Raw genomic sequence first — 12057 nt, forward strand, 5'->3', positions numbered from 1 at the left:
TATATGGATAACTGACCAGGCGAAAAGATCGCTGTTGTTGATGAGGATGGGTGTGATGGTGGCACGCTCGTCAGGGTTTAAACCGGTGCCTAGGTTAATAAAGTGACCATTAAGAAGTTCTATAGGGAAGGTGTCCTCAACTGGTTCAAGACGAACATCCCGGTCTATTCTAGGGTCAAGATCTTCGCCGGATAGGGCTATGCTAGAGTCAGGGGGTCGTTCGATATGGTTGGTTTGTTGGATTGGGAGTTGTGGTCGCAAGCTGGCCATGTAGCATTCGCGTGCCAAGCGCTGGTAGTAGTGGATGGTAAGGATGTCGCCGGACGGGGCAAGCAACTTCATGGCCAAGTGAGGGATGGAAACGACGGTGCCAAGGGTATTGAGGGAAGGACGGCCCATGAGGATGTTGTAGGATGTTGGCGCGTCGACGATGAGGAAGCAGATTGGGATGATTTTAGTTTGGGTCCCCTCCCGAAAGACGGTGTGGAGGTCAATGTAGCCCCGGGTGGATACTTGTTCACCAGAAAAGCCATATATTGGCTCATCATATGGGACCATGGCGGTGTCAGGAAGTTGAAGTTTTTGGTAGGTGGCCCAGTAGAGGATATCAACGGAGCTGCCTTGATCAACGAGGACTTTCTTAACAGCGTAATTTTCGATTTCAACAGTGATAACCATGGGGTCATCTTGCTGATGGTCGAGGCCGTGAAAGTCGTCATCTGTGAAGACGATGGGAGGCATACAGCGTCTGTGGTGGAAATGGGTGATGTGGTTGATAGATTGAATATGGCGGAGGTGTCTTTTTCTGGCAAAAGAAGTGGATCTCCACTAGCAAAGCCACCACAGATGGTGTTAATGGTGCCACGTAGGGGAGGGTCGGCAAGGGTGATGTCGGTGCGGGTCGACTCTGGTTCTTAACTAGTGGGTTGGGCGGGGTGTCTGTCGTGACGGGAGTCATGTGGTGGTCGTCTGTGATCGGATCGAGGGGGTGGCGGGATCGGGAGGAGGAGGAATGGTCGTCTCTACGGATGAAGCGGCGAAAGTGGCATGCACGAACCAGTTCTTCTATTTTATCTTAGAGTGCTTTGCATTCTTCTGTAGTGTGACCATGGTTGCGGTGGTAACGATAATATTTGGTCATATCGGCGTTGGGAGATGTGGTTGTCTTGCGTGGTGGAGGGATTAGATCAGCTTGTAGGGCTTCGTCGAGGATGCAGGAGCGGACTATGGTAAGACGGGCGTATCTGGTGAAGCGAGGTTGGCGGGGTTCGCGTGGGCGTGTATCAGGACGTGGGTTAGGTTGTGGGGTGGGGTTGGCGGTGGTGGCTGCATAGTCGTAGCAGAATTTGGTGTGGAGGGTTTGCATTTCCTCCATGCGGACATAGTCAGCTGCACATAATTTGAGTTCGTGCATGGAGGCGGGTGGGTGGAGATAGACGTTGTTGGCGAATGGGCTGGGTTGTAAGGTAAGGGCCATGCACTGGAGGATCATCTCCTGATTGAGGTGTGGTGTACGAAGGGTTGCCTTGTTGAAGCGATCTATGAACGCTCTGAGTGGTTCATTTTGTTCTTGTCGGATGCCCAGGAGGGATATGGTGGTAGTTTGGTGTGGGCGGCTGCCGGCAAAATGGGTGGAGAACATGTGGGATAGGACGTCGAAACTGTCGATGGAATAAGGCGGAAGGGTGGTGAACCATTCTAGGGCAGGGCCCTTGAGGGTGGTGGGGAAGGCTTTGCAAAAGACTGCGTCTTGGGATGTGTACAGGGCAACATGTGTGATGTAGACTTTAAGGTGTTCGTCAGGGTCGGTTTCGCCAGTATAGCGATCTAGGGTAAAAGGTTCCCACTGGCTGGAAGAGGGATGTTGACGATAAAGTCAGTGAAGGGGTGACGACGTCTGGGCTGGTGGGGGGGAGTAGGTAAGGTGCGATGGGGTGGTTGATCATAGCGGGGAAGGTGGAGGTGAGGTTGTGGGGGGGATGTGGGTTGTCGGAAAGTATTATGGGTTGTATGGTGGAATATGTGTGGTGTGTAGGGTAGTGGGTATGTTGTAAGGGATCTAGGTGGCAGGGAGGGTAGCGACAGAGGTTGGGGGTGCGGTGAGCCCCGGTTGAGTAGATGGGAAGTGAGGGAGATGGGTAGAGGGAATGGGTGTTTGTTGAGTGGTGGTGAAGGTGTGAGGAGTGGGGTTGTACTCGCTTTCTTCCTCTGTAGGCTGGAAGGCCGGAGACTTCACAGCTTCAGAGGTTTCCTTGGCTTTTCCCTTCAAGTTGGGGTCAGCTTCGATCCTTCGCCTTAGGCGAGAGTTCTCTTGTCGTAGCGCCTCCATTTCGTCAGCGTTGCGTTTCTTCAAATCTGCGAGTTCTTGTTGCATCTTTACTTGGCCGTCTAGGATGGCGACCAGATCAGCGGTGATGCCAGGAGGTCCAGAAGGACCAGCATCTGCCTGCTTGTTCACTCCAGCTTTGCTACGGGTGGAAACCATCTTCAAAGAAAAACAGGTACTAAAGGTTTTCGTCTCGTGCCCCACGGTGGGCGCCAATTATTCCTGCAAAGAACAAATAAGATGAGTTAGGCACAAACGTCACCTCACCATGTAGTCCGCTATCTCCTTAGTTTGTCTCTCCCCGGTTGACACATGTCAGCTTGAACCCAGGAGGGGTTACCTGCAGAAGAGTCTCCGAAGCTCAAGTAAGTCAAAGCTCTAAGAAGGTCAAATCAGTGATTAATGAATGCGTACCTTTAATTACTAGGGTCCACGCGTATTTATAGAGCATTAATGATGTTTGGTTATCCCGTGGGCCGAGCCTTGATTTGGGCTCTAGTTTGGGCTGTGAGTGGGCTTGGGCCCTAATCCAGACCCTTAAGGCCTATTGAACGCGGGGGCTTCCATTTTACTAAGTCTTCAAGAGCGGTTTGATCCGTTTACTTTTTAACTTGTTAGATGTCATCCTTGGCCGCACACTGTCCTAGGTTGACCGCTTTATTGTTACTTTAGCCTTTATTCAGTTATGAGTTTGAGTTCATGGCTGTCCAAGTCATATACTTGGGTTGTTTTCGGCATGTATGTGATGGTTGTCATTTATATGGTTAAGTTGACCAGGTCCGGTAAAGGTTAGGCTGACTCGGCCTAGGCTGAATACTTGGCTGCCTTGATGCATTGTTTACTTATTTGGTTGAGTTTGGTTAGGTGTGGTACAATGATACATGGAAGGAACCATGTTGTTGAATAGCTTGCAACCACCATGATCCATCATCGAATTCAATTATTAAAGAAAGTTGACTTGATAATTCCAATGAATGATGTGTTAAAACAGATATGTCTAATACTCTTAACCACAAGGGGATCAGAATTGATTAACACGCTTTTATCTGGTTTAAGATGAATCTTGAAGAAATCTTTAGGTTTTAAAGCTCAATTAATCAATTTCGCAGTTTTGGGTTAATGGACTGTTTTAACTCAATTAAGAAAAGTTGTGAGAGAAGAGAAAGAAGCAAGACACACAATTTATACTGGTTCGATTCAAGGCGAATCTACATCCAGTCTTCTCCTAAGTAACACACTTAGGAGGATTCCACTAAACAGAAAGGTTCCAAGAATTACAAGCACACCTATGTAATTCTAACCCTCAAAACCCAAGAACTTGATTCAACAATCAAGAACTCCCCCTAGGAGCAATGCATCCACACAATTGCACCTAGGTCCACACTTCAAACACTGAAGCAACTGTAATCAAAAATACAGAAAACAAAACAAGAAACGAATACACCTAAGCTGTGCAAATTTGACTTAATGCTCCTTGAATCAAGCAAGATCCATCATGGTAGAATCAACCATCAATTCTTCTTGGATCTGTACTTGAGTTATCTTGCAGAATCTTCTGAAACTTTGTGTCTCTCAGATGGCTCTATCTCAGATGAAAACTGTGTGATCTTTCTAATTTTTCCAGACCCAAAACAGATTCCAAAAATTGCTTTTATACAAAGGTTTTTGCCGTCACTAATTCGATTAGCAATTTACCTAATCGATTATCGTGAGTATATTTTCACTTACTTTGTACCATACTCACAGCTAATCCATTAGTTGAAAAACTAATCATATGTAGAATTACACAGCAGGCCTGAAATACATTTGATAAAGAGAAGCTAATTGCCTAATGCATATCCTAACTGGACCAAGCTATGTTTTATCCTAGATCAGTAGACATCATCAAAACTGTTCTTCATTTAAGGATGAAAGGCTCCCCCTTCCAACAATCTCCCCCTTTTTGATGATGTCCAAAACATTGACTGAGATAAGCCTACCTGCAGCACATTAAGCAAACAACAACAACAGTACACAGTACAGGCACACAAGGCAAACAACAACATAGGCATATAATAGATATCACTCTCATTTTATGCTCCCCCTATCAGTATAGCCTATCAATGCAGTGGCAAAATAATCTCCCCCTTTTTGGACAGTAGCAAAAAGACATATTTAATATGGGACAGGGAAAGAAAACAACTAAATAGCGCAGCAAAGTAAAAGATGCAGAACTTAACACAGACTAAGCTTCAGACATAACACGATAATGGATTAAGGCCAAGGTTAGGCAAGCAGCTACATAGTTTGAACACAGTAGGCATACAAAGTATGACAATACTAACAACGCAGCAAGTGAAATCAGTAGCACAGGTTAACATCAGAGTGCAGACAGCCATAAAATAGAAGAGGAACTTTTCACCTTGGTAATGCCTAAAATTTGACCTTTGTTATTATCACCTCTTGTAACATGACCAATAATTGGCTTGTAAGATATCCTACAGAAGTTCTTCACCTCTCCTTTCATGTGTCTTGAGCATCCATTATATAAAAGCTACATTGTTTTCCTTGCATCAAGACACACCTGAAACAAAGATTAAAGAGAAGATGCAGGTACCCAATTAAACTTGGGTCCTTTCATGTTAGTGGTTTGAGGTGTTCCTTTAGGTACCCATCTGTACTCTCCTTTAGGAACCCCACAATTTTTAAAGTAGCAGGAATTAGAAAAATGGCCAAGTTCAGAACAGTAAGTGCAGATAATAGATGTTGGTTTACTCATATCTAGAAAACTTCTGGTGCCTAATGGATTAGATTTTCCACTGTAACCTATTCCCTCTTTATTAAGCACACACCTTTGAGATCCTAACACTACATCAAGGTTTGATCTTCCCAAAGTGAATTTTGAGAGAGTTTTCATTAGGTAATCTATCTTTTCTAGCTGTCCTGGGCATTTTTCACATTGGAGAGAGCTTGTGTCATCTTTGGACCTAGAGTGTTTCTTATATTTCTCTAGTTTTTCAAGACTTGTTATCAAATTTTCATTTTCCTCTCCTAGTTGTTTTACTCTACCTTCAAGCCATTTAATTTCTCCTCTACGCTTATTATTTGACTTTTGCAATTTTGTGGCTTCCTTATGCAATTCATTAAAAGCATCAAGTAATTCATGATAGTTATTTTCATCATCATTGGAGTTAAAACTACTCACATTGCTCTTAGAAGAGCTTGTTCCAGCCATAAGACAAAGGTTGGTTTCTTCCTCAATGCTTCTGTCAGATTCACTGGATGAGCTAGAGTCACTGTTGTAAGCTTTCCTTTTCTTCTTATGCTTGTTTGCCTCACTTTTCTCTTCCAGTTTTTGTTTCATCTTGAGTTCAGGGCAATCTGGTTTGATGTGTCCTGTTTTGCCACACTCATAGCAGATTGGAGAACGTTCCTGCTTTTTGGACTGTCTCTTATTGCCTACACAACTGTTGTTAGTCATATTTTTAAGCTTCAAAAATTCAGAGAACCTTTTTACCATTAAACTCAAGGCTTCACTATCAAAATTTCCATCAATTGAGTCATCTGCAGATTCTGCTCTCTTAAGTTTTGCTGCAGATTTTACAGCACTCTTCAAGGCTATAGTGTGCCTCTTTTCTCCATCCTCTTCTTCCTTGAGTCTTCCAAGTTCTAATTCATGTTCCCTCAATTTTCCAAAGAGAGTGGCTATGTTCATGCTAGTGAGATCTCTAGATTCAGAAATTGCTGTAACTTTAGGCTGCCATGTCCTATTTAAGCTTTTCAAGATTTTGATATTTAGTTCTTCTTTGTCAAAGATCTTGCCAAGAGCTAAGAGGTGATTTACTATGTGTGTAAATCTCTTCTGTACATCACATATGTTTTCTCCAGCCTTCATTCTGAACATTTCATACTCTTGAATGAGAGTATTCTTCCTTGCTCTTTTTACCTCATCCGTGCCCTCATGGGTGACCTCCAAAACATCCCACATCTCTTTGGCGGATTCACACACAGATACCCTGTAAAATTCATCCAAAGTTAGTGCAGAGGATATAATATTTTTGGCTCTAACATCATAGTGTGCCCTTTTATTTTCATCAAGAGTCCACTGTGAGAACTCTTTAAGAACAGTTTTGCCTTCCACAACTTTAATGGGTTGAAAAGGTCCATTAACTACAGCATCCCATACCCCTTTGTCTACTGATTCAAGAAAGATTTTCATTCGAATTTTCCAGAAGGGATAGTTTTCCCCAGCAAACAGAGGGGGCCTGTTAATGGATGCCCCTTCAGCAAAGGTTTGAGATGTATTAGACATAACAGGATCTTTCTAATCGATTAGCGTGCGATTAACCAGCTCTGGTGCCAATTGTTAAAAACAGATCTGTCTAATACTCTTAACCACAAGGGGATCAGAATTGATTAACACGCTTTTATCTGGTTTAAGATGAATCTTGAAGAAATCTTTAGGTTTTAAAGCTCAATTAATCAATTTCGCAGTTTTGGGTTAATGGACTGTTTTAACTCAATTAAGAAAAGTTGTGAGAGAAGAGAAAGAAGCAAGACACACAATTTATACTGGTTCAATTCAAGGCGAATCTACATCCAGTCTTCTCTTAAGTAACACACTTAGGAGGATTCCACTAAACAGAAAGGTTCCAAGAATTACAAGCACACCTATGTAATTCTAACCCTCAAAACCCAAGAACTTGATTCAACAATCAAGAACTCCCCCTAGGAGCAATGCATCCACACAATTGCACCTAGGTCCACACTTCAAACACTGAAGCAACTGTAATCAAAAATACAGAAAACAAAACAAGAAACGAATACACCTAAGCTGTGCATATTTGACTTAATGCTCCTTGAATCAAGCAAGATCCATCATGGTAGAATCAACCATCAATTCTTCTTGGATCTGTACTTGAGTTATCTTGCAGAATCTTCTGAAACTTTGTGTCTCTCAGATGGCTCTATCTCAGATGAAAACTGCGTGATCTTTCTAATTTTTCCAGACACAAAACAGATTCCAAAAACAGCTTTTATACAAAGGTTTTTGCTGTCACTAATTCGATTAGCAATTTACCTAATCGATTATCGTGAGTATATTTTCACTTACTTTGTACCATACTCACATCTAATCCATTAGTTAAAAAACTAATCATATGCAGAATTACACAGCAGGCCTGAAATACATTTGATAAAGAGAAGCTAATTGCCTAATGCATATCCTAATTGGACCAAGCTATGTTTTATCCTAGATCAGTAGACATCATCAAAACTGTTCTTCATTTAAGGATGAAAGGCTCCCCCTTCCAACATGGTGCGCACTTAAAGTTTAATATTGCATCTTCAAGTCATCACATGAACCAAGTGGGAGAATGTTAAATTATATATTAATTTAATATTTGGTTCATGTAATTCAAAGAATAACTTTAATGTAAAGATTCTAATGTGATGATTATTAGAATTTATTAGAATATAAGTTATTAAAGTTATGGGGATTATTTTAGACTTATTAAATTAATTCCCTCACTTCTCACTTCATAGGGGTATTATAGTATTTTATTAAAGTTTTAAAATAGTAGAAGAAAAGAATGACAGTTGCTCCTGAAAAGCGATAGAGTTTTTACGTTTCAAGAGAACGTAAAGAAAGGTGACTTTTGACAGGAGAAGACTTTGTGCTTGGTAATTCTATATCATCAAGAAGCCATTAAAGAGAAGTAAGAGAAGGGAAAACATTGATTAAGAGAACTTTGCAATGGATCCAGGTAAGTTCTTAAACTCTTCTAATAATATCATTGTGAGAATCATAATTTCTAAACGTTCCTCTTCTATAATAGAGTAGTTTCTTATATTGATTAGAAAATGGAAACTACATAGATTATATTTTACAAAATAAACTTGTTATGAACCCAATTTACGTTCATCAATGATTAATGAGTATATGCGATTGTATCAAATTCAAAGAAATCCTTATTTCACCTTTGCATTCCAACAATCCCAAAATTGATAAAGGCTGCTCGATCTAAATTTTCCTCTCTAGAAGAAGTGAGTAATTTTGATTCACTATAGAGAGGCCATGGTGGGAGATATTTAGCTTTAATTGTGTGCTCCTTAATAATAGTAGTGTTTCCTAATAAAAAATATATGTTTCTTATGTTATTCTTATTCCTTTGTGTCCCTAGTCCTTCCTCTCTCTTTCGATGCTTGGTCACTCCATTATTATTATCGTCTTGGAGTTTGACCTTAACTGATTTCACCTTTCTTTGCAACCTTCAGAAATTGTCTCAACATGTTGGAAGTCTCACATCGACTAGAGATAAGGCCAAATTCATAATATATAAGTGGGTGCAATCCTCATTATACAAGCCGATGTTGTGAGGTTGAGTTATGTTTAAAAAATCCACTTCTAACATGATATCAAAGCCAAATTAGAACCTATAAAGACTCTTATTGTCCAAACGCTAACACATCCTCACAACAAGCTAGATTAATAGTCGAATATTTGAAGGAACATATTTTATGTCACAACTCAAACTTAAAATATGCATATCAGATTTAAACCACCTAATCTTGCATGATTGTGAGAATGATGAACCAAATTTTGTAATTAACACAAATTGTACCAAAAGAGTGAAAAAGGGATGTGAGAGCAGATAGCGAGAGAGGTAGAGACTTTGAGGACCAACAACTTGAATTGGTGTGAGAGGGAATCGGGAATGAAGGAAAATTGCAAGGACAAAAGGGACACAATGAGAGAGAGCCCTTAATGATGACTCCAATTATGATTTCTTCTAATCTAAGCACAAAATTATTTTTAAATTTAATAGTTTTGGAAAATTCACTCAAATTTTAAATTTATCTTTTTGAAATATTTTTTCTTCAATAGTAAAATGCCATATGTGTTATTCTTAAGTTTTTGAAATATTTTTTCTTATATTTTATAATGTATGAAAAGAAACCTTTTCTAACAGATACTGCAAACAAAAATAATTTTCTCTCTGCAAAAGTTAAGTCAGAAAAACACTTTTAAATATTTTCCCTAACTTTTCCTTATGTTTTGAATAATAGCAATGACTTAAAACTGATAAAGATTGATACGAAGACTTCAAAAGTCTCTAATTAAAAATAAATAAAGAAAACGACTTCGATTTAGCACATATATATATTAGAAAAGTATTGCAGTGAACAAAATTCTAATTGATAAACAAAAAAACTTTGATTTGATGATCTATTTAAGATATTTTGAAAGGTATTGCAATTGTAGTAAACCAAATTCAAAACTTTAAATGACTCACATCTCACGTTCTATAGCGTGTGAAACATTTATTTTGAATTGGTCTATTTTCAATAAATTTCTTTCTACACATTTCTAAAATACGAAAATGAGTTACAAAAAGGTAAATAATTTTATAAGCTAAAAATAACTTGTGTATAGATTTAAAAACATATCATTTTGAACAAACTAATATAATAAAAACTTATAAATCACAACCTACTTTTAACTTTTCTATTTTTTGTTATTTTCTATTTTTTTATTTTGAAAATATTTATAAAAAATTAATATACGTTTGTGTACCCCCTGTTTTCAACACTCGGAGTGGGAGGTAAATTGACCTTGAGACTGAAGATAAACTTATGGGAAACAATAGATCTCGGAAGAAATCATAATGGTGGAAAGATCTTTAAATTTGTTAAGTACGTGGGAATTTTTAGGAAGGAGCGTGACTCGAAACTACTTCGAGCGAAGTGTAGGAGAAGGGAATGAAGTTAAGTTTTAGGTAGACAAATGGGTAGGGGTGGAATCACTCTCGCATAGGTTCTTAGGCTATACATGATCTCTAATTGTAAAGAAAGGGCTAAAGGGGAGGTAGGGAGCTGGGAAGAGAACATATGGGAATGGCATCTAGCTTTGAGAAAAAAACTAGATTTAAACGGGAAAGGTAGGCAGGGAAGAAGATGTTGTTTTTGAAATGTTATGAAACACTCAATTCTGCATGTTTGGTCAAGGCAAGTTGATCTTATAGACTTGTCATGACAGAATAAGAATTTTGAATGCTCATCTCATTGGTTCATTTTAATTAAAATTGGAATCAAATTGAGAATTTCAAAACTATAGGACTATCCTAAAAAATTATCCAAATATTGTAACCAAAAATTTTATTTAGCCTTTAAATCTAATTTAAAGAAAGTATTATAAACTTTATCTAATTGGATAATTTAATTTAATATAAATATAAATTGAAATTAGATTAAAAAACTCAATTTAATTTTTTTTAGTCAACATTAATCTAAATTTTAAATCTAATATATTGTATTAGATTTGGATTGAATTTATTTTCGGCTTTGAAAAATTAAATCTATCACTTCAATCCTTAGAGACTCCTTAGTGACCTTGTGTTAACACATTGATACAACGAGCTAAGTGTAAGGGTTGAGTATTTGAAGGATCATATTTTATCTCACAAATTAAACTTAAAATATGTGTATGAAATCTAAACCACATAGTCTGCGTGACCGTGTGAATGGACCAAATTTTGTAATAAAAACAAATTATGTTATTGAAAGTGGGTAGGGCGGATTCAAGAATAAAGCGAATAAAACACTTGTTTTAGACCTTAAGGATAAGAAGATTTAAAAAAAAATTATTACTAATATTTATCTATTAAATTAATTATAAAATTATGTTTAAGATAAAAAGACCTCAAAAAATTTTTTAGTACTAATTAATATAGCTCTGTTAAACTAATTATAAATTATGTTTAAGATAAAAAAGGTCTCACAACAATATTTTATTACTAATATAGCTCTATTAAATTAATTATAAGTTTATTGGGAATCAAATTTAATTAAATTATTATTAGTGTATGTTAATTTTTATTGGTAGTAAAAATGATAATTATTGAGTTAAAGTAAATTATAATTTTGTTTACAAAGAAAGAGAATGATTAGTGATCTTTACTCTTCTATAATCAATCTAGATTCTATTTTCTTCTTTTATCGCTCTATGACTTCTCTTACCCCTCCATACTTTATTTTCTTCTAATAGTCTTTTATTCTAGGGTTTTGGCTAATTATATCCTTAAATCTCTTTAATCTCATGTTGCCCGTGTATACCAATTTTTCATCCTCATTTCTGGTTAGTATGTTTTTTCTTTCTATTTGTGTTATTGTTACTTTTATTCTGTTTTGGATTTGTATTAGAATTAGAAATGTGTTTCTTTTGCTTAATTTTATTTTTTGGTATTTTTAGATTTACGGGTTTCGAGAGTTTTTTTTTTGTATATATCTTGATGAGAAATTTTTTTTACAAAACTATTAATTAGATTATGGTTTAATCTTTTGGTTGATAATAGATTAATTGGAACACAATTCAAGGTTGAGTTTTCTGTAAAAAGATAATTCAAGTTTAGGAAAAAAAGACTTACTATCGAGTTTAAAAGAGCAATATTTTTTTTCTAATTATTTTATTAATGATTAATCTTAAAATAAACAATTCCATCGAGTTTATCTTTAGTAGTGTTTTATATATTGTTATTTTTTACTTCATATAAAAATATATAGATATATCAACTAGAAAATTTTAATCAGGCTATTCAAAAATTCAAAAGAAAAGAAGAATTGAGACTTTAATTGCAAAACAAAAAAGAAATATGAACAAAAAAAAAACAAATGTCTTGTGTATGTGTGTAGATATTTCATTTTTGAAAGAAAAATGTTTAAATATTGAAAATTTTGTAAAACATGATCATTCG

This window comes from Vigna unguiculata, chromosome 4 (genome assembly GCF_004118075.2).
Source record: "Vigna unguiculata cultivar IT97K-499-35 chromosome 4, ASM411807v1, whole genome shotgun sequence".
NCBI classification, from domain to species: Eukaryota; Viridiplantae; Streptophyta; class Magnoliopsida; order Fabales; family Fabaceae; genus Vigna; species Vigna unguiculata.